The 24,931-nt window shown below is 39.3% G+C and overlaps 1 protein-coding gene across 1 annotated transcript in view; it reads left to right on the top strand.

The window, feature by feature from the left end:
- Positions 1–24,931, top strand: part of LOC126284368 (deoxyribose-phosphate aldolase) — a 165,760-nt gene that overhangs the window by 70,751 nt on the left and 70,078 nt on the right. The window lies entirely within an intron of this gene.

Genomic DNA, 24,931 nt, shown 5'->3' on the forward strand with positions numbered 1-24,931 from the left:
AAAATGTTCCAAGATATCCATTTGCTATTAATTTCAATTCATGAAAGTAAAAGTCACTTATAAAACTTGTTATACTATGTCAGGACAAAGTGTCATGGAGTGTTAGAAGCAAGAAGGTGGAGACACTTTTGCTCAAGAAGTATTAGTTGAGAGAATGAAAGAGCAACAAAAGTGTTAAGGGAGAAACAAAGAACATAACATTAATGTGGAAGTATTCATTTATTTATTTATGAAGTTAACTGATTGAATTTTGATGTGAGTGTTAAAGAACACACATCTGTTTATTGGCATAGCACATAGTCAACAAGTTCAAGAAATGCACAAAATAAATAGACACCTTCTGGATCATGTCTTTTATTATGGACTGCTGTTTTCAGTCAGTGGTGCAGAACTGAAGATGATCTACAGCACAAGTTGAAACTGATGGTTGGTAATAAAAGAAGTGATCTGGGTGGTATCTGTTTATTTATTATAAGAAAAGAGATCATGGATCCAATGACACAGCATTGATTATGAAATGCACAGAGATGACTGAACACTGTCATTTAGAAGCTAAAGGCTTCTGCATACAGAAGAGATTTGCAGCTTTCAAGAAAGTGAGAATATTATACAGCAACAGAAGTTGACACTAGATAGTAAATTCCCAGTGAACAGTGAAGCCAAAAATTCTGTGGTTCCAAGTTTTGGTCGTTATGTAGAAATTTGGTATTAGAATACTTCAACAGCTGTCATGAGTAATGAGTGAGAGACACAAACTACAATACTGTGCCCAGAAATTAATGTGCTGGGCATCCAAAAGTGCACAATTGAAGGTTCTGTTTAGAATTTTTTGAGACCAGAAGAACCAATGGAGAGGGAGGCTATTACAGAATCAGAGATAACTTACAGTGAGAATCTAGTGAACTTTGACTACAAAACATGATAGCCATCAAGACCACCAAAACAACACAGATTGTAAGTTGGGTCTGCAAGCAAGCATGCAGTTCATTGTGTGAATGTAGATGGCATTCAGAAGAATTTTGAAACAGATTACAATCCATCAGTTGGCTGCTGTAGCCAAATGCATTTTGGTTGTTCGTGGGTATTCAAGAGATTCTCAGAAAATTGCTGCAGTGTTCTATACACACCAGCTGGTATCTCCCATAAATAATTTCATAGAAAAAATTAGCACAGCTCTAGACAAAAAAAGTAAAGTAGCCGGAATTTTCTGCAACCAGACAAAGGCTTTCGATTCTGTAAAAGATTCCTTGCTAATCCACAAACTAGAAAAATGTGGGAATAAGGGTGCAGTACTTCAATGGCTTACTTCTTACTTATCTAATAGAAAACAAAGAACAAACATCTCTTCAAATGGCGTAAACTACCATTCAGACTGGAAAACAATAACACAGGGTGTTGTATGTCAACAACTTACCATTAATATACCATTAACATACCAATAATATATCTTTTGTGCTGAAGCTCCAGAAGAAAAAACAGAAATATGTGCACTGCACAGCAAAGAGAATCATGTTGTCCATTATTACAGAAACTAAAAATCTTGACTGTCCCTTCCCTATACATACACGAGCTAATGATATTTTTACACAACAAACTGGAATTGTTCATTAGAAACCAATTTGATCATCCATACAGTACAAGGAATAAAGATAATTTTATGCTTTGTGCCCATAGACTGAGATTATATGCTCAGTCCCAAAATATATGCACATGAAAGTCTACAACAAACTTAAAGGCAAAAACATTCTAAACGTGGAACTAGGGATACTAAAACAGAAGTTACATGAAATTCTTATACACAAATGTTATTACTCATTAGAAGAGTTCATGAAAGATGAATTGATAATTTGTGCAGAATCCAACCACAAATTAGCATTATATTGTGGAATTAAGCTGCTGTGGCTGTAGAGTAATTTTGAGGGATTATGTAGTCGGTGCAAGTTGACCAAGGGCTTCAGTTTGGTCTGTAGAAAATACTGTGGAGAAGTGTATAACATGTTGTTGTTGTTGTTGTTGTTGTTGTTGTGGTCTTCAGTCCTGAGACTGGTTTGATGTAGCTCTCCATGCTACTCTATCCTGTGCAAGCCTATTCATCTCCCAGTACCTACTGCAGCCTACATCCTTCTGAATCTGCTTAGTGTATTCATCTCTTGGTCTCCTTCTACGATTTTTACCCTCCATGCTGCCCTCCAGTACTAAGTTGGTGATCCCTTGATGCCTCAAAACATGTCCTACCAACCGATCCCTTCTTCTAGTCAAGTTGTATAACATAATTGCTGAAAACTTAAATGATTCATTGCATTTGCTTGTTTGTTAGCATGCAATGAAATGGTGTCAGTGACAGTTTCATTGTAGTAGTTTGCATTTGTGTCAGGACCAAGTTTGATTATGTAAATCCTTTTCCACAAAACAACAGGGCTCATTTTAATTATTGTTTGTATTCTTTTTAGATTGTAGTTTCTGTATTGCAGCTTAGAGCTGTCTGCTGTGCTACAGTCACACAGTTTTTAATATAGTAACATATCCACCTGTACTCACATATGCTTGTCTGCCAGTAAGCAGTGGACTGGTGTCAGTGACAGCATTGTCTTTATAGTAGATTCCATTTTTTTTTCTAAAAGACAAAATCAATAATTCTGTTGTTTACTACTGTTTTCACATGAATTTTAGTAGTGGGTTGAGTACACATGCTGTGTTTGGACACGAGGAGGAGCTGACTGCTGTTTATGGACAACTGAGGAAGTTGTTGGCCAGTCAGCTATCTGCAGGCTGATGCTTCAGACTGTAGCTGCTTTGGGAAAACTGATGCATTGAATGGAACACCTCAGATGTTGCTTGTTTCACCCTGGGGCTTTGCTGCCAAGGCACCTTACAGCGCACCAGGTCTTGGGGACTGTGCTCACCTCGGGGTGAGTTGCAGGTTGTAATTAGTTTGTTTCACTTGAGGTAAAGAGTGAGTGTGGGGACTGGCCACCTGGGCTCATCCATTCATCTTATGAGAGGACAAGTGGCCACTCCTTCAGACAATCCAAACAGGCACAAGGGAGGAGGAGTTTGCTAGTTAACAGGAGACCAACACTAGTCATCAGGAGGTTCAGTGTTAGTTGTATTATGGAGTCCTTTAGGGAAATATTGTCGAGGACTGCAAAGAAATGCTTGGTATGTCTGAGATGTGGAAAGTGCTCTGCATATAGCTGTCAAGGATGCATGGTGCAGTCATCTGCATGTTGTGGCTGAATTTGGTATGTTGATACTAATTATGCCTTTCACTCAGCATACTCAGTTCATACAAGTGAATGGCAGATGTGGTGAAGGTTGCTGGCCTGCTGGATCAGATCCAAAGTAGATTCAAAATATTTAATGTGTCATAGAATGTATAAAAAAAAGGACAACTGACAAAAACGTTACATCCATCAAGGTTGACACTAAGCGTGATTGCAAAGTTATCTATACACATGTAACCAGCATTGGAGAACTCAAGTAATCATCAGATGTTTTTACTGGTCACCTGATTGCATCTTAATAACTGTAGACTCATTCAAAGAAAGTTTATGTTCGTTACTGCAGAAGTAACTTGACAACCAATGTTAGTTGGAGGTAACTTTAACTTCCCAAGCACAGACTCAGATGTCTGTGGATTCAATGTAGGTGGTACAGACAGATTTTTTGAAGTAGTTCAGAACACATCTTTCAAAAACTATCTTGAGAAGCTAGGTCAACAATTCACACACAATGTAAATATTTTATACCCTGTAGCTACAGTTAGGCGTGGCCTCATTGACAAGGCACCACTGATGATAGTGCCACTATAAGGAACAAGCAGCTTTGTTTAAAGTTGGTGTTTGAATTGATAATAGTAGGACAGTGTTTAATAAGAAATGTTAGTCAGATGGGAAACAAAGGAAATTAAAGACTGGAATTATTGAGTTCAACACCATTGAGATCATCTCAGCGAAGAATCTATATAAAAACACTTAATTGAGATTGCAATTTCAAGATTACACTGTAAGGTAAAGGAGAAATGATTGTGAGAATATTGGAGAAAATTTTCCAAATTGCTAGATTTTCTGGAGTAAATAAACACATCACAGGAAACAGAACAAAATAACTAATGGAAATCTGAAATTATTGGGAGTTTGTTTAAGAGAGGAGGATAAAGTATGGCTGTGATCTTTGGATATAGAAAGAAAGTAACTGAAAGTATGGAACAGAATTTAAAACCAAAATAGCAATAGCAAAAGGCTTTGTTTGGAAGAAAAGGGGAATTTACTGCAGCAATATGGACAAAGATTTGAGGAAAAGATCAGTAGTGTGATTTGAATGGGCTGGTCTCCAGAATAGTGCTGAAGTGTAGACAGTGAGGAAGAAAGATAGAGCAAGGCTGGGGACTTTTGAGATGTCTATGTGGTGAAGGATGGGAAGAATAAATTGGATTGATGAGGTGAAATTTGAGGTGGTTCCAGAAGAGTAGAGATGATTATTGAATGTAATAAAAACTGGGTGGGGGAGATTTGCTCATGAACAAAAACATTATGACCATGTGCTTAACAGTGTGTTGGTCCACATTTGGAGTACTACTTAATGACAGTTCTGTGTGACGAAATGTGGTAAGCCTTTAGTATGACTCCAGAGGTATGTACTACTACCTGGCTACACAGGTCACACAGTTCTCATAAAGTATGAGCCAGTGGCTTGTAGGTGTCGAGGCAGTTCCTGATATCATCCTAGATGTATTCCATCAGGTTCAGATCAGGTGAACTTTGTGGTCAAGCATCAGTGTTCACTGTTGTGCTCCTTCCAGCCAATGGAGCACAATTCTTTTGACATGGCAGCTATCCCACTGGAAGATACCATGCTGTCAGGGCTACATCAAGAATGAAGGAAATCAGGTGGTCCACACTAATGCTCATTTAATCCACAACATCTCCACTGATCTGTGTCTGTGATGAAATGCGAGTTTCAAGCAACCTTTTGCCCAAATAATCGTGAGTCTGGATACAACCATTGACCTGGAGTAACAAGAAACATGATTCATCCAACTATGCAATGTGTTCCTATTGATCCACATTCTACTGCAATTGTAATATATTACACTATGTGATCAAAAGTATCTTGACACCTGGCTGAAAATGACATACAAGTTTGTGGTGCCCTCCACTGGTAATGCTGAAATTCAGTGTGGTGTTGCCCCAACCGTAGCCTTGATGACAGCTTCCACTCTTGCAGGCATATGTTCATTCAGGTGCTGGAAGGTTTCTTGGGGAATGACAGCCCATTCTTCTCAGAGTGCTGCACTTAGGAGAGGTATCAATGTCGGTTGGTGAGGCCTGACACAAAGACGGCGTTCCGAAACATCCCAAAGGTGTTCTATAGTATTCAGGTGAGGACTCTGTGCAGGGCAGTCCATTACAGTGATGTTTTTGTCATGTAACCACTCTGCAACAGGCTGTGCATTATGAACAGATGCTCAATCATGTTGAAAGATGAAATTACCATCCCCGAATTGTTCTTTGACAGTGGGAAGCAAGAAGGTGTTTAAAACATCAATGTAGGCCTGTGCTTCCTGCCATTAGATCACCACATTGTGTACTGTGATTTGTCACTCCACACAACATTTTTCCACTGTTCAGTTGTCCAATGTTTATTCTCCTTATCCCAAGCAAGGCATAGTTTGGTTTTTACCAGCTTGATGTTTGGCTTATGAGCAGCCGCTCGAGCATGAAATCCACATTTTCTCACCTCCTGCCTAGTACTTGCAGTAGATCCTGATGCAGTTTGGAATTCCTGTGTGAGGATCTGCCTATCACACATTACGGCCCTCTTCAACTGTGGGTGGTCTCTGTCAGTCAACAGAAAAGGTCGGCCTGTATGCTTTTGTGCTGTATATGTCGCTTCACATTTTCACTTCACTATCACCTCAGAAAAAGTGGACCTAGGGATGTTTAGGAGTGTGGAAACCTTGCAAACAGATGTATGACACAAGTGACACCCAATCACGTGCCCACGTTCGAAGTCTATGAGTTCCGCAGAGCACCCCATTCTGCTCTCTCACAATGTATAATGACTACTGAGGTCTCTGATATGGAGTACCTGGCAGTAGGTGGCAGCACAAAACACCTAATATGAAAAATGTTTGTTTTGGGGGGTGTCCAAATACTTTTGATCACGTAGTGTATGTTGTTGGGTCAACTTGGGTACACATAGGGGTCATCTGCTGTGAAACCCCCTGTTCAACAATGTGCACTTAACAGTGTGCTTCAAAACACTTCTGCCTACACCAGCATTTTATTCTGTCATCAGATCTTCATGTTCTGTGATGAGGGATGGATGTCCAACACCTTGTCACCTGTTCATAGTTTAACCATCCTACACCACCAACAGGTAGTGTTCAACCTTTGGTGGGCAGTGGTCGTAATGGTTTACCTCATCATTGTATATTCAGAAAAAAAGGGAGAGGATTATGGAAAAGATATGTGAGAGAGAAGAGGAGGCAAGTGAGGAAGAGATTTCTGATCCTGGATGATGTTACAGAAATCAGAACAAACTGCGACATTCAAAGGGGAGTGATAGACTGTCAACAGAGGATCTACTAACATAACAAAGACCTCGTGATGATGATGGTGGTGGTGGTTGTGATGGCAATAGTCATTAACTCAGCCATGATTTCAGTGGTGCTGAGAGATTAAGAAAGGCATGTTAAAAGTCTGAAATAGTGGGTGAGAACAGAATCGAGCAGATGAGTTAAGCAGACTGTCGAAAATACACCATGAGGGAAACAAACTAGCTTCTTGTTTTCCATGTTGGTCAAAATACAAGCTGCATTTTTTCTCCCAAATCTGGACATTCAGAATTAGGGTTGCCTTATTTGTGTATCCATACAAATACTGGTATACACTGCAAGGAGGGGAGGGGAGGGAACACACCATGAAGAATTATCATACTTGAATGGAAATTGGTAGACATTATGTACATGTACGTACAAATGAATGATTACAAATTCAGATAATTGGATATTTTATTCAAGAGGAAGTGCTCCACAAACGAGCAAGTCAGTAACGCATTGGTCCACCTCTGGTCCTTGTGCATGCAGTTTATACAGCTTGGCAATGGTTGATATAATTGTTGGATGTCCTCCTGGAGGATATTGTGTCAAATTCTGTCCAGTTGGCACATTAGATCGTCAAATTCCAAGCTGGTGGGAGGGCTCTAAATGCCCCAAACTTTTTTAATTTGGGAGGGATCTAGCAAATTTTCTGGCCAAGATAGGGTTTGGCAAGAATGAAGACAAACAGTAGAAACTTTTGCGGTGTACGGGTGGGCATTTTTTTACTAGAATGCAAGCCCAGGATGGCTTGCTGTGAAGGTCAACAAAACAAGGCATAGAATATCATCTGCATACCACTGTGCTGTAAGTGTGCCATGGATGACAATCAAGGGACTCGTGCTATGAAATGAAATGGTGCCCCAGACCATCACTCCTTTCTGTCATGCTGTATGGTGGGCAACAAACAGGTTGGTATCCCATCACTTTCTGGAGTATTTCCATATGTGTCTTCGGCCTGGAACCTCATTGACTGGAGTAGAATTGTCTTCACTGATTGGTCCCACTTCAAATTGAGCCCTAATGAACAGTGAAGAGGTGTCTGCAGATGTCCCGGACAGCGGTGAGGTACCACCAGACTGTCACCCACCATATGCTCTGACAACCAAGAATGATATAATGGGGTGCTATTTGCTTTCATAGGAGGCCTATTTTGCTACCTTACAGCACAATGGTATGTTAACGATAGCCTAAGCCTTGTTCTGTTGCCCTTCGTGGCTAGCCATCCTGGGGTTACATTTCAGTAAGACAATGCCCTCCCACACACAGTGAGTGTTTCTATGAGTGTTTCTACTGTTTGTCTTCATGCTTGCCAAACTCTGTCTTGGCCAGCAAGGGCACTGGATGTCTCCCCATTTGATAACATGCTGGCAAACAATATCACTTGGTTAAAAGTGACATGTGACATTTGATTTTATTGGAGAAAGAATTGAAAACTACACATGCATAAAGGAAATTCTATAGAAAGTCAAAAGCCAGTAAATATCCTGAACTTTAAGCTATTGTTCTTCCTTTCTACAAGATAGGAAAGAGAGTATACATTTTTCTTAACAAATAATTTAGGTCAAGGCCTTTAAATTAGAAAGATCTTAAACACAAGGCAACACAAACTTACTTCCTTGTATTGGTTCTAAGCCTCAGATTTATTTGTTGATGTGGTGTCTCATTTTGTTGAAGTACTTCGCCATCATAGAAGCTGCCAAAAGATTTTACTGAGAAACATGTTAGCTTTTAAAAGTATATAATCCAAATGCTGCAGCAGCATTCTTATCCCAGTACACAAGACTGGCAGTGTTAGTGAGACACACCTGTGGGATATGGCCAAGAAATATCAAAATGGACTAGATATTGGTGAAAAGTGTCTCATTAAGAACAAATGAGAATGAAAAACAAAGAATTACCATGATGAATAACTAGTCATAATACTATTTCTGTGATCTGAGGCTGAAAAAATACAATAAAAGGATTTCATTTACTGTTCTAATTTTCAAGAACTACAGACATTCCTGTCCATAAAGCTTTTTCTATTAATTCTTATTTTGAAAATGTTCCATCATTTCTCATTATGAATTGCAATAGCTTGCAAGAAAAATGCCTTTCACACTGATCAGCCAAAACAATATGACCACTGCCTACCGTGACATTGGATGCTGCCTGGTTGCACTGCGGGCATGTGATGTGGTAACAAAAGTGTTTAAGCAGAATGAAGATATGGATGCAAATGGGGAAATCCATTGATATAAGCAACTTTGACAAAGAGCAGATTATTATTGTGCAGAGCCTGTGAATGAGTATTGTGAAAACAGCAAGCAGGTTGAATGTTCATGTGCTGCTTTTGTGAGCATGTACAGAAAGAGATAGAATGACAGTGAAACTACTACTAGAAGGTAAATGGTTGGAAATCCACAAATCTACAGAGAATGTGGGGTTTTGAAGGCTTGTCTGCTCTGTAAAGTCGGATAGATGGTGATCTGTGGTACCTATGCCAAACAACAGGATCTGATCGTTGGTCAATGGAAACATGTCGGCTCTTCAGGTGCTACACTTTGACTTTGAACAGAAGTCTGTAGCTAAGGTAGAATTTTCAAAATTTTTAGGTGTGGCCATTGATGAGAGGTTAAACTGGAAGCAACACATTGATGGTCTGCTGAAACGTCTGAGTTCAGCTACGTATGCTATTAGGGTTATTGCAAATTTTGGTGACAATAATCTCAGTAAATTAGCTTACTATGCCTACTTTCATTCACTGCTTTCATATGGCATCATATTCTGGGGTAATTCATCGTTGAGTAGAAAAGTATTCATTGCTCAAAAACGTGTAATTAGAATAATTGCTGGAGCCCACCCACGGTCATCCTGCAGACATCTATTTAAGGATCTAGGGATCCTCACAGAATATATATTCACTTATGAAATTTGTTGTTAATAATCCTACCCAGTTCAAAAGTAATAGCAGTGTGCATAGCTATAACACCAGGAGAAAGGATGATCTTCACTATGCAGGGTTAAATCTGACTTTGGCACAGAAGGGGGTAAATTATGCTGCCACGAAAGTCTTTGGTCACCTACCAAACAGCATCAAAAGCCTGACAGATAGTCAACCAACATTTAAAAATAAATTAAAAGAATTTCTAGATGACAACTCCTTCTACTCACTGGCAGAATTTTTAGATATAAATTAAGGGGGGGGGGGGGGGGGGGGGGGGGGGAACTAGCTTAAACATTAGTGTCATGCAATATTTTGTGTAATGCAATATCTTGTACAGACATCTTTTATTAACCTGACACATTCCACATCATTACGAAGTGTCGTATTCATGATCTGTGGAACAAGTATTAATCTAATCTAATCTACACATTTCTGCTACACTAGGTCGATGGTTTTCTCCACAAATGCTGCCATCGCAGTGAACGGCAGCTCGGAATGTGCAGCATGTAACAGACACAGGCTGGTGGGACCAGTACAGTGCTATGGGAGAATTCTCCTGTGCTTGCATGGGACCTGCAGTAGTAATCAAAGACATGCTTACAGCTGCGAACCACCTGCATCCCTTCATAGTTGATGTCATCCCTGATGCTGATGTCATCTTTCAGTAGCATAATTGTCCATGTCTTGGAGCCAGAACCATGCTACAGTCATTTGAGGAGCTTTATAGTCAATTCACGGTGATGTCTCCGCTGCCAAATTTGTCTGATGAAAATCCTACAGAACCCATCTGGGTCACTATCTAGCAGCATCACCATGTTTGCAAATCAGTGTCCCATTATTCACATGAATTACATGACCTGTGCATAGTCATCTAATGCCATGTATCTCCACAAACCTATCAGCAAATGGTCGGATCCCTCATATGCAGACTCAGGTGTATTTTGTTCCAAAGATGGACAAACAAGGTATTAAGCAGGTGGTCATAATGTTTTGGCTCATCAGTGTGTACCACATACATCCCTTCCATCCTGTTACATTCTATCGTCTGCCTTTTTTTTCTGCCTGTGTTCTGCATTTGCTTTCACTTTCTTTTATTTTGTGCCCTCATTTCCCTTCTCACCTTCCTTATACGCTTGTATGCCCCACCTTCACTGGCATGGTTGTGCTGTAGTGACACGCTGTGAGGGTTGTTGCAGGTGTTTCAGCTTTAAAGCATGTTATACAACCACCTAATCAACAGACACATTTAAGTTTAACATTTTGTAATTATCAAAGCACCACATTTTATCTCCTAACTTATGCAGTCCTCTGCCACACATTATTCCCATCACTGTTTCATGTATACTTATACTCAGAAGCTAAAAAGTTGGAGCATTGTAGAAAAAATGGCAGAAAAATCAAACCATTTGGCAATAGCAGCATAAAAATTGGGCTAGGGCTTGATGTCAGGGAGATGAAGCAGATCATTGATTTAGTAAATGCAAGATATCTGATGCTCACTCTGTATTCATCTATGCCCCATGTGCTAAGGATTACTTGGTTTACGATTGAAATTATGGACCTTACTGAATGTTTGAATCACAGTGACAGTACCTAGATGTGGTATAGAGGCTATGAAACATCAAAGAATGTGTTTATAAGGGCTCACTATCTACTATTCAGGATAACGAAGAATGGAAAATCAGTATTACCAACAAGTTTATTATTTTCTAAATCCATTTATATTCGTCTTTTACAACTTGAAATTATAACTTCGCACATTTAGGAATTATAACTAAAGCCACTAAATTACTTTTTCTGAGCATATGGAGTGGTGTTCGAAGAGACTCTCCTCATATCTCTTCCTCAGGGTGTAACGAGTGGAGGAGTGGAATGGTAACCTGAAGATGCGAATTTCAAAGATACCGATATATGATTCCATTTTTTCCCTTTTTTTATCATTTGTGCAAATACATTATAAAGAAAAAGACGGCAATATTTTGGACAATTACGAAATCAAGTATGGGCAAAATGAGATAACTGCCCATATAAGCTACACTATTTTTCACATCGTATTCTTCAAGTACGTGAAGTTGTAAATGATATGATTTCTCTATGGCATAAAAAATACCCAATCACCAAGCAACATTTGGAGAGAGATTCTTAAAAGATACAACAGAACATGAAAACATTATAGTTCAGTGTAAGTGATACTGCAAATAAACCCAGCTTCATCTAATAGGTATTATTTCTAACTGTTTAAAGCAGTGCTTACAACTTCCCAATAAATTAACAACAGAATACGTCAATCAAGAGAAGAAGTAAGGATGTAATGAGTATTTCTGCATCTACATACAGCCATTATAGCTCTCGTGGATAGATAGTATTATCACATAATAACACATTACTGGATCACTTATTTTTCAGAAAAAATCAACTGTTAACTATTAAGTCTGTTATGGACTGCTGGAAAAAAAGTATGCCCACAATTCAAAGCTTTCAGAGACATTTGAACTCAGATATTTGTACCTCAAGTAATGACATAAGTACAATTACTTGGTTTTTGGCGTGGTATAGTTTGTTGAACAGAAACCAAACATACTCTTTGGAAAAGGATGAAAACAATGAAACTTATGATTCACTATATGTTCTAGCTGCAGGCCAAGTTAAGCAAAATGTTGCAACATGATGCTAGATTATGTACCAACAAATCTCGTCTATCGCATGGGCTGAACTACTAATTCTCTTTCCATTGCCATGCTGGTGTACGATGCAGTACAATGCTGATGCTGTGGAATGCAGTTCCACAAACTTTTCTATGACAAAAAAGTATCTAATTTTTTCACAAGGTTTACAATATTATTCAAGTTTTCACCATACACAGTTTATCATGAATGTGAATTTTGGGACACTGCATATCATGTTGATGCCCTTGCAATTATATACAAATAGATTAAAAACAGACTAACTGCCACAAAGTAGAACAATGAGAAGGTGAAGAAGAAGAAGAAGAGGAAGAAGAAGAAGATGGTGAGGTGAGTTGCAATCTACTGATGGGCTGTCATGGTAGCAATAGTACGGAATGCAGAACAGTGGAAGATGATGTGGGAGGCCCTACAACAATAGCAGAACTCTAACTGCTAGTAAAAAATGCAACAAAGAAACATAGATAAAGAAAGTGTTACACCACTGGATGTCATTACTGTGCTCTGGGTTCAGATCGAACCATTGACCTCTGCTTAACTGTGATATGCTTGTGGTGGTGATTGTGGCTGGATCACTGTAACTTAGGTGTGGTCAGAGGTGTTTATGACTTATGTGAGACATAGCATATTGATCCAGTGTTGTTTTATCTCTCAAGATGGTGATGTCGAAAGCATTTAAATAATTTTTTTTCGACCACATGGCCTCTCCTCCAATGTAAGCCTAGCTGCAGTTGCACAGGATGGTGCAGACATCTGCAGTATGTAGACAAATTGACTTACCGTCCACGTGTGTCACTTATCTGGCACATTAATGAGTTTTTAGGTATCATGCATTCAAATGACGACGACAAGTAGCAGTAACACATATTGTTAAAGCAATACAAATTCATCTGAAGGATGTTTATGGGAATGGAAGTTGCCTGTGTTTTGGGAACTGCGAATTAAATATCAACCCATATGATGGCTGGAACTTTGGATCTAGGCTTGATCTCTGTACCCTAATAAATGCATGATATTCAAAAAAAAATCAACAGCCTGACATACATTACATATATGTCTGCTGTAGCTATTCTCAGTACACCTAATTCTTTTTTGTGTTGCTTAAGAATTTGATTGGACACGTGCATGTTACAGTGGGTCAGCCTTTGAACTAGCAATGTCTCATACTTCTGCAATTAATCTAAACAACCCATCAGAATTCGGACTGCTGATGAATATCTGCACCTGACCGCAGAGGCATAAGAATTCTTTATCGTTCCATATTGACATGTAGCTTGTCCAGTCTCCATAGCTCCCAAATATCTGCCTGGAGAAAAATATAAGCTGCTGAAATTAGTCACTGAGTCCTGCAACTCCCTGGATGTTATGACATGCCCCCCTCTCCCCTTCCCCCTCCCCCTCCCCTCTCCTCCCCTCCCCACACCTCCCCTTCCCCGTCCCCCTCCCCTCACCTCCCCTCCCCTCCCCTCCCCTCCCCTCCCCACCCCACCCCTCCCCTCCCCCTCAACCTCAACCTCCCGCTCCCCCGCCCCCTCCCACTCCCCACCCCCTCCCCCTCAGCCTCCCCCTCTCTCAGAGAGAGAGAGAGAGAGTGAGTGTTACATATTTTTTGGAGGATGCAGAGATGTCAATAGTGGGGAAGAGAGAGATGAATTTGAAGTAACGAAAATTAGCCTTAAAAAAGCTCCCCTTGATTTATCCCTTTTTACATATGTGGGCAAGAGCAAATAAAGATAATGTAATATTAAAAACATGAAATTGAAAGATATTTATTTCAGCTGAAAGGGTAACATATAGGAAAACTAACTCATATTTTCTTATTAGAGAAGGAAAGTTGCTGCTCACCATATAGCGGAGATGCTGAGTTGTGATAGGCACAACAAAAAGATTTGCACAATTGTAATTGTGTGAATCTTTTTGTTGTGCCTATCGTGACTCAGCATCTCTACTATATGGTAAGTAGCAACTTTCCTTCTCTAATATTGGTACATTCCATCCTGGACTTTCCATTGTTTGATTCATATTTTCTTATCTCATGTTCAATATTTTTCCATCACCAAGTGATCTTTCACTGGCTCTTGCTGTCAGAAAATTGAGCAGAAGGACAAGTAAAAATAATAAAATGCTTTCAGTGCTCTGATATCTTATCCAGAATCCTCCATTGTTTCTGGTCTCAACCATGTCATGACACAGAATCTATGAGGCATTGGACATAATTGCCAAAAGAGGCAACTTCCTCCCACACTTCAAGCATGCAGTTCCAACAGGCATAAGCTATTACTGGTTGGTTTTGTGGACAGTTCTCTGAAACTGTTTGTGCTACTGCCTTCCACATATTTTCCATTGGGTTCATATCGGCAGCCGGTGGTGGCCAGTCCATGACATTAATGTCCATGTTGGGCAGTATCTACTGAACGAATGTGGACTTATGCACATGTCAATGGTCTTAGTGTAGTGTGAATTCTCCTTCACTAAATAGCATTCACACTAAAGGCAGCATCATGTTTTTCAGTATGTGGCTGCACTGCATGCCGTCAAGGGTTCCCACAGTTCTATGAGGAATTCCTGCTCCTCTTGCAGAAATCCAACGCCAGTAGTAAATAGATAGTCAGCCACATCCTCTTGATGTCACTACACATTCTTCACAATGTCTTGTCCTTGATGCTGGTAAACTTTGAACTGTCGTTGCTCATGGAAAGCACCTTCCCATCTGTGAAAATTATGTTTTCCCATACCGCATTCAGATGGAGCTCTGAAAATGGCAACTGACAGAACGTATTTTCCTCACTGAGTTTCTATTTTACAGCAATATTTGTGCATGCAGTCCAGCTTTCCTCAGCCTTTGGCAAACTGTGTTACTGGAACCATGGAAGTTTGTCTCTTGCCACAACTGCTTTGCGTTTAGGAAGGGAAGTTGTTGGCTCTTACATACAAACTCTGTGTGAGCCAGGAATTCTGCTGATGTTCCTTTTTTAAGATCATTCTTCCACCATCTGTTTGTGATAGTGGATTGCATGTCGTACCTTCTCCCAGCATCTTTAATCAAAAGCTTGCATTCTTCAGTCAGAGCAATGACTCAGCCTTGAACTGAATGCTCCCAGTAAGACATTGCAACTGATGGTCCACGATATTATTTCTGCTCACTGCTCTTATGCTGATGCCTGGGAAGGAAGTAAACATGTTGCTGTCAAAAGGGGCAGCAGTGGTGACAGACTTGCCACTTAAAGTCTGCCTCTAAGCCTATGTGGCTCCAGCCTGTGGAGACCACTTAGGCCACAACAACATGGTTTTTCACATGTCATGGTTTCAGATCCCACATATGACATGGATGATTTTGTTTTGCATTTATGTTCATCTGTGCATCATCTTTGTTTACCCCTGAATAAAAATTTGTTACCTAGTTCTTAAGAAACTTTATTGAATTTGAAACAATAATTGATAACTGTACAGTAAATTTGCTAAATGCCAGTTATTAGTGGCTATTTCAGATGTGTCAGAGTCTTAGATATAAAGTCCATCTGGCTGATTTGCTGTTTCAGATGGAACTAAGATGGAAAGAAGAGATTGCTAGTTCTTCGAATTTGGTCCAAGGCTGACCCACTGTTACATAACATGTCCTGTTGAATTCTTAAGTAAAAGGAAAAAAATCAGGTGTACTGGAAATAGTTACAGCAGACATATATGTAATGAATGTCAGGTGGTTGTTGGTTTTTCCTGAATATCATGTATTTATTGGGTCCAGAGACCAAGTCCAGTGATAGACTTTTGACATTCTAAGGTTCCACCCATCAAATAGGTTGATATTTAATCCACAGTTCCCAATACACAGGCAATGTCCATTCCCAAAGTCATTCTTGATGTCAATTTGTATAGCTTTAAACAATACATGTTACTGCCACTTAATAGTTGTTGTTTGAATGCAGGATACGCAAAAACTCACGAATGTGCCAGGTATGTGATACACATGGATGGTAAGTCAATCTGTCTGTGTACTGCTGATGTCTCCTGCGTCCCACACAGCTGCAGCTAGGCTTACTTTGGAGGACAGACCATGTGGTCGAAAAAAAATTTCTTTAAATGCCTTTGATATCATCAGCATGATGAGAGATAAATCAACATTAGTTCAATATGCTATATCTGACAAAAGCCATAAACTCATTTGACAACACTTCAGTTACAATCATCCATCTGCAGTCAGCACCATGAGCATATTACAGTTAAGCAGATATCAGCAGTTTGAGTTGAACCCAGAGCATGGTAACAACATCCAGTTGTGCATCCATTTGTTTATCTATGTTTCTTTGTTACGCAGTAAGAGTTCTGCTACTGTTCAAATGCCTCCCATAACTTCTTCCATTGCTCAGTGTCCAGTACTATTGTTGCCATGATGGTCCATCACAAGACTGCATCTCACCTCATTGTCACCAATTTGTAGGTGTCCCCTTCTCATTGTTCCATTTTGCAGTGTTAGTCTGCTTTTAATCTATTTGTAAATAATTGTAGGACTACATATGACAAAAACCGCAATAATATTGTAAATCCCCTGAAGGAATTAAAGACCTTTTACCATAGAAAAGTTTGTGGAATTGCATTTCACAGTGTTAACATTGTACTGTATCATGCACAAGCATGGTAATGGAAACAGAAATAATAGTTCAGCACATATGACGGATAATATTTGTTTGTATATAATCGAGCATTGTGATGCAACATATTGGTTGACTTGGGCAGCAAGTAGAAGATACAGCAGATCATGAGTTTCACTATTTTTGGTCTTTACCACAACATGTGATTTGCATGCAATGAATTACTGAGCTTAAAACACATTGATTGCACTTATGTCACTACTTGAGATGTGAACGTCTGAGTTCTAACGTCTCTGAGATCTTTTAACAGTGGGCATACTGTTTTCTAGTAGCCTGTAACAGACTCAATATTTTACACTAATATTTTATGACAATTAGGTGATCCAGTAATGTTGTGTTACTAATTTGATAATATTGCCCATCCATAATAGCTTTAAGTACTGTATGTAGGTGCAGAAATACTCACGACATCCTTACTTGTTCAATCTTAGTTGAAGTGTTCTATCATTAAAGTATTGGAGAATTGTAACCACTGCTTTAAACATTTAGGGATAGTAAGTGTTAGATGTAGCTGTACTAATTTATAGCGTTTCTTACATTGAATTGATAATGGTTTGTTATTCCATCTGTCTTTCAAGTGTAACTCTCCAAATGTTGTTTTTATGGTTGGATATTTTCTCTGCTGTAAGACACCATATCTTTCATGACTTTAGCTACTTGAAGAAAATTCGTGACTCGAGCTACTTGAAGAAAACTATGTGAATGATAGCAAAACCAATATGTAGTAAGAACAGCTAATTCATTTGTCTCACACTCGATTTCATAATTTGCCTAAACATTGCCTGAAATATTGCCATCATTTCTTTCTAGTCAGTTTGAACAAATGATAAAAAAGTGGAAACAAGTAGGTCTGAACTCTGCACCTGTAGGTTACCATTCCACTCTTCTATCCATTATGCCATGAAGAACAGATGTGAGAGTAGTCTCTTTGAACACATGACTCCATATGTTCGTAGGAGGTAATTCTGTGGCTTTAATCATCATATGAAAATGTAGAATGCTGAATATTAGATGGGTAGATCACATAACTAATGAGGAGATACTGAATAGAATTCAGGAGAAGAGGAATTTGTGGCACAACTTGACCAGAAGAAGGGATCGGTTGGTAGGACATGTTCTGAGGCACCAAGGGATCACCAATTTAGTACTGGAGGGCAGTGTGGAGGGTAAAAATCGTAGAGGGAGACCAAGAGATGAATACACTAAGCAGATTCAGAAGGATGTAGGCTGCAGTAGGTACTGGGAGATGAAGAAGCTTGCACAGGAGAGAGTAGCATGGAGAGCTGCATCAAACCAGTCTCAGGACTGAAGACCACAACAACAACAACCAAAATGTAAATGTGTGAAGCTATAATTTCAAGCTGTAAAAGACAAATATGAGTGGTTTTAGAAAATAAAAAACTTGGTGGTAAAATTAGTCTTCCATTCTTAGTTATCCTGAATGGTAAGTAGAGAGCCCATATCATTCTTAGTTATCCTGAATGGTAAGTAGAGAGCCCATATAAGCATGTTCTTAGACATTTTATAGCCTCTGTTCCAAATATTTATTGGCATCCATGTGCTGTCGCTGTGATTCAAACATTGAGTCAGGTCCATAATATGTCATAAAATAAACAATCCTTAGCACATGGGGCAGAGATGAATACAGAGTGAGTGTCATTTATTGAATCAATGACCCACTTTGTCTCTCTGACACCGTGTCCTGGTCTAGTTTTTACGCTGTTATTGCCAAATGGTCTTATTTTTCTGCTGTTTTGTAAACAATGGTCCACTTTTTTTTGTGTGGGTGTGCAAACCAGTATCACCCATAAGCCATCATTTTTTGTGTGTAACAATAACAGACGTGAAAGTAAATATATACATCCCGCAGAACCATCCTGTAACCACACAGTAAATTTCTTCTGCATTTTTACTTCCTCGAGTCCCAAATTGTCTTCCACAGCTCTCTTTAAAACAGCCTGATGATTTTCTTATTTTCCTGTTACTCAAGTGTATTCATCATGTTCACTTCATGTTTTTCCTCTTTCATTTTAGTTTATACATCCCAGTTTTCTTCAGTATTCCCCTGCTGTGCATACCTGTATTTAGTGCTCCCTGATGTTGTTTGTATTTTTTTTCCTCTCCCTGTAGATTCTGCTCTATTTATTTAAATAATTTCAGAAAAGCATCCATATCCATAGATAAATCCCATTCCCACAATCTGTACCTAAACTGCTGCTTAAACATTTATCTAATGAGGGATTGTTCAACTCTAGCAAATCATTTTTCAAACACTCATCAGAGGTGTTGTAATGTTGCATAACATAATATGAGAATTCCCACCATGCAACTTTTAATTCGCTTCCACGCAGAAAAATAGACACACATTGAATGCTATTGTAAAAAGTAACAACACCTGAAATCAGGGGTTACACTAATGCCCAGTCTAACAGTGAAGTGCTCCATAGTCACGAAAACATTAAGGTGGATGGGAGCCCATGGCTGTTTGCGATGACACAGTGATTGCTGTGCCATCTGTGCCACTGTGAGCCAGCCTCATTAGGCCAACTGTGGAGGTGCACGCTGTTTAATTATGCTTGCTCACTGTATAGGCTTACAACAGTCTGTCCCCTTTGGGGAAATTTGTTCACCATGGAGATGGTCCATGTCTTCATCCCCCTTAAGTATCAGAATAGCTTTCTTTGTCTCATTATACATTTTCAACCTCCTCCTGATCTGCAGAGCTAGTTGGCATATAAACTTGTACTGCTGTGGTAAGTGTTGGCTTCATATATGTCTCACAGGATGTTCAGTATGCTATCCTTAGTAGCACACCCACATTTCTGCTTTCTTATTGGGTCTCTTCATGCATTATTGATAACCAGGTACTGATCTGACCACAAACCATGTTCTTCCTGCCACCACAATCCACTAACTCCTACTGTATCTAACTTCAGCCTATTCATTTTCCATTTTAAACTTATTATCTTATGTACCCAATTAAGGGATTTCACATTCCTACTTCTCTTAGTATGCTAGTTTTGTTTTTGCAGATGTAATCCTCTAGAGTAATCCCTGCCCAGAGATCTGAATGGGGGCAATTTTGTCTGGAATATTTTACCCAAGAGGTCACCATCATCATTAAGCCATACAGTAGAGCTGCATGTCCTCAGGAAAAATAATAACTGTAATTTTCTCTTGATTTCATCCATTTACAGTGCTATCATAGCAAGGCCATGTTTGTTAAAGTTGCAAGGCTGAATCAGCCAGCCATACAGACTACTGGCCCTGCAGCCACTGAAAAAGCTGCTTCCCCTCTTCATGAGCCACAGTTTTGTCTCGCCTTTCTGAAAACACCTTTTCATTGTGGTTTTAGCTATGCTGATGAACTAAATCATTGTGTCTACTGCCCACGATGACATTGGATCCTGCCTGGTGGCGTTGGAGGAACGTGACACAGTAACAAAAGTATGGAAGTGGATCAGACTCAGACGGGGATTTACCCTGGTGAAGATATGGGCTGCGACTGGGGAAATCCAGTGAGATAAATGACTTTGAGAAATGGCAGATTATTATTACGCAGAGCCTGTGAACGAGTATCTTGGAAATGGCACAGCTGGTTGCATATTCATGTGCTATTGTCATGAGTATCTACAGAAAGAGGTAAAACAACAGTAAAACTACTACTAGGTGGGAAATGGTTAGATGTCCACGACTCTTCATAGAATGTGGGGTTTGGAGGCTCGTCTGCTCTGTAAAGCAGGATAGATGGTGATCTGTGACACCTCTGCCTAAAGAGCACAAAGTTGGTGCATGCACAACATCGTTCATCATACATTGCTAAACATGGGGCCCTGCAGTAGACTATCACTATGTCTCCACATGCTGACCCAATGACATCATCAATTAAGTTTGCAGTGGGCATGGGACCATCAGGATTCGACTGTTGATCAATGGAAACATGTCAGCTCTTCAGGTGAATCACATTTTTGCTACACTAGGTTGATAGTTGGCCCCACAAATGTAGTCATTGAGTTGAACAGTGGCTCGAAATGTGCAGTGTGTCATGGATGCAGGCTGGTGGGAGCAGTTTTGTGCTATGGGAGACAATCTCCTGCACTTAAATGGGACTTGTGGTAGTCTAATGCTTTGAATGACTTAAAGTGTTGAAGTATGTTTGTAAACTCCCACTTCTTTAACAATACAACTTACTTGAGATTTTCAGCTGACTTTCCTTGCTGGTTAGCGTGCTGCCGCTCCTTTTCTCTTCTTCCCTGAAGTATATTTGCTAGGAACAGAAATTTGTCAAAACTCTTTCTACTTATAAAAAAAAAGCAGACATATGCAGTTTCTTTTGCTTGACTTTACAATGTATATTCAAACATCAAAACTTTTACAAATCTTACTCTCCACATAAACACTGTCAAGTAAGTCTCTTTGCATATCCAAAGGTTAGAAACAAAGTTCATTTACACATAAGAGAAAGTTGGCTTAAAAAACCATCCTGAATCTCAATACCGGTCTTATCCTTATCCTTTCCGAGTCGTTCTTTCACTACGGCTTCTGTGGCGTGAGTGGCAAACGCTTGCCAGTGCCGTTGGATCGCCTCATCTACAGTCGTCTCATGATAAACTTCAAACCTGCACACACAGACAGGTGATGCACAGTAAATAGGGTTCCTTTCTCCCACTCACAACTAAAATATTTGGTGTATGAGACAGTAGAAGGCCGAGTGGTTCTAGAATTCACACAGAAATTCTCAAAGCACTACAGTAGTAATCAAAGACATGCTGATAGCTTAGAACCACCTGCATCCCTTCATAACGATTTCTTCCCCAGTGGTGATTTCATCTTTCAACAGTATAATTGTCCATATCTTTGAGCCAGAACCATATTTCAGTGGTTTGAGGAGCATTATAATGAACTCACATTCATATCTCAGTGTCAAAATTGGCCTGATGTAAATCGTATGGAACCCATCTTGGTCACTATCAGGTACAATTACTGCATTCGCAAATCAGTTGCCCATTATTTATGTGAATTGCATGATCTGTATGTAGGCACCAAATACCATATACTTCCACAAACCTATCAAGATGGACAGACAAGCTATTAAGCAAGTGGTGATAATTTTTTGGCTTATCAGTGTAGATATTGTTACGGGATGCAAGCCACCCCCCCTCAATAAGTCCATGGTTCGTGAGCTACCATAGTTCTACCTGTTATTCAAAATCAACAAATTTAGATAATCAAATAAGTTTAGGAGTAGTGCATAGTGAGGCATATATTTAATTTACTTTTGAACTTGCATTATTTTCCAAATTTCCCACCTTTTGCCATTATACAATTTGTCATTGCCTAAATGTAGAACATTATTCTCAACAAAAGACAAGAAAGCCAAAGAAATATGGTTATTAGTTTTGTGTTTCATATTGTGGTTATGTGTGTCATAGTTCTTGTGTAACTGATTTTTTTGCCATTGAACAGGAAATAGCGTAAAATTTGTAGAGCCAAAGATTGATGCAAATATTGTGAGAAAAATACTCTGTGCTATCAGTGACACTGACACACAAATGGTTGTTTTCTATTAATTGAATTGTATTTAAGAATAACTTTTTGTTTTCATAGTACAGTAAAGTAATTCCCCTCTGAGGTTAAGCAAAATAAAGAACAATATAAAATTTAGTATATTCAGAAAAAATTGTAAAGCTATTTTGTACATACAACATGTAGGAAATTGTTAGTGAATGAACTACAACAAACATGAAAAATATGCTTTAAAATGGATTATCTTAGATAATATGTAAAATAAAGGAAAGGCAGCCACCCACCCTTCAGCCGACTTATATGTACACCACACATCAATCAGATGCAGGTGAGTGGTGGCCTTTCCTTTATTTTTATGTACAGGGTGTACATAAAGTCCAGGAATACTCTCAATTATTTATTTCACAAGAACCAAACATTGTACAGAAATCATACAGATGTCATTTTGAAGAGAAACTCTGAAAGTCCCCCCCCCCCCCCCCCCCCCCCACACGTAGATTGGTAATTTCTCAATAGTCAGTGCTACTCACAGACGTGGCGAGTTCAGTTGCGGAGTGAGCTTTCTGTGTGTCGGAGTTCACAAAAATAAGTTTGCTACAGCTGTTCAACGGATGTTTAGAACCAAGTGTGGTAAGAAGCCACCAACAGGGAAGGCCATTTTCCACTCACAACAAATTTGTTGAGATGGGTTGCTTGTGCCTGGCAAAGAGAGGCGGACGTCCCAGTGTGAATGAAATGAATGTGGAGCGCGTACGAGACACATTCATAAGGAGTCCAAATAAATTGGTGTTTCATGCATCCTGTGAACTTGAAATAGCTCCATGGACAGTGTGAAAAATCCTGCAACAGAAGCTGTCTATGAAACCATTCAAATTGGAGCTAGTGCAGAAGCTCAATGACGATGACGAAGACAAGCATTATGAGTTTTGTATGCAGTTGCAACAATTGAATGAGGATGGGGATGGCATTGTTGATTGCTTAATTTTTAGTGACAAAGCCACTTTTCACACTAATGGAAAAGTGAACACGCATAATTGTCAAATCTGGGGTACAAAGCATCCACACGAATGCATTGAATTTGAGCATGATTCCCCAAAGGTAATGTTTTTTTTTTTTTTGTGCCTTGTCACATTGAAAACTGTACAGGCCATTCTTCTTTGCCGAGAGCACTGCCACAGGATATTCCTACTTGGATATGTTGCAGCAATAGCTGATGGCTCAAATGCAATTGGAGTTGCCGTTCATCTTTCAGCAGGATGGTGCTCCACCCCACTTTCATCGTTAAGTTCATGGGTACCTGAACATGGAACTGCTGTGTCAATGGATCGGCCATACTACAGAAGGGGACAGCTTTTTTGTGAAATGGCCTCCCTGATCACCAGATCTCACTTCATGTAACTTTCCTCTGTGGGGACACGTTAAAGATCTGGTGTATGTACTGCCTCTACCACATGATATAGCAGAGCTCCAGGAAAAAATATGGGAAGTGATTGCCACAGTCAACAATGCTATGCTAGGACGGGTATGGCAAGAATTCGATTACCATATTGATGTCCACCGGGTCGCTCATGGTTTGCATATCGAATGTTTGTAAAAAAAAATTTCAGTGTCTGTTCAAAATGCAATATATATGACAGTGCTTAGTCCTTGTGCAATAAATAATTGAAAGTGTTCTCGTACTTTATGAATGCCCTGTGTTATCTATCAAGGAATTTCCAGTGTTGTTATGGCAGACAGGATCTCTTTATGTAGGTCAGTGGCCATAACCATGCACAAACACACAAAGTTTTCAGTCTTGGTCACACTTCATTATTTCTGACTTCGCTTATGTGTTTCAGCTAACTGCCATCATTGGATTGAATACTTCAAAACATCACTGTAATGTATGTAGCCAAATTATAATGTTAAATAGTACGTACTCATACAAAGTGTATGTGTACCGTAGTATGCGCCTACACTTGATACGAGTATGTAGTACTTGGTGATATACATTGCATTGATGTTTTACAGTGTCTGAGCCAATGATGGCAGTTAGCCAAAATGCATAATCAAAATCAGAATTAATAGACTGTGACAAAGAGTGAAAAATTTTGTGCATTTTTTTTATTATCTTAGATGAGCTAGTCAAGATATCAAAGAATTATGACTAAAGAAATAATATACAATAGAAACATGAAAAATTATAACTGAAAGATGAGACTAAGGCGCTTGCACTGGTACATAATAAGAAGGGAGGAAGGCAAGTCACCAAAATGGATCTAATGTATGTTACAGTATAAAGAAGAAAGAGAGGATGACAAATGACATGGAGAGAAAAAATCGGATAGTCTTGTCATACAGGACAGTGTTTCAAACAAAGGTTACTAGAAATAATGGAAGTGATGGAAATTGAAATTGGAGAGTTGATTAGTTATATAAAGATCCTCCCAGTACAACTGGGATATGATTATGTATGTAGTGGATGTTTAGAGAGCTGGAAGTGCTCTTAGAAATTAATAACACATTATGTAGATTCTTTCCTGTATACGTATTATAATCAAACTAG

Source organism: Schistocerca gregaria, chromosome 8 (genome assembly GCF_023897955.1).
Source record: "Schistocerca gregaria isolate iqSchGreg1 chromosome 8, iqSchGreg1.2, whole genome shotgun sequence".
NCBI lineage: Eukaryota > Metazoa > Arthropoda > Insecta > Orthoptera > Acrididae > Schistocerca > Schistocerca gregaria.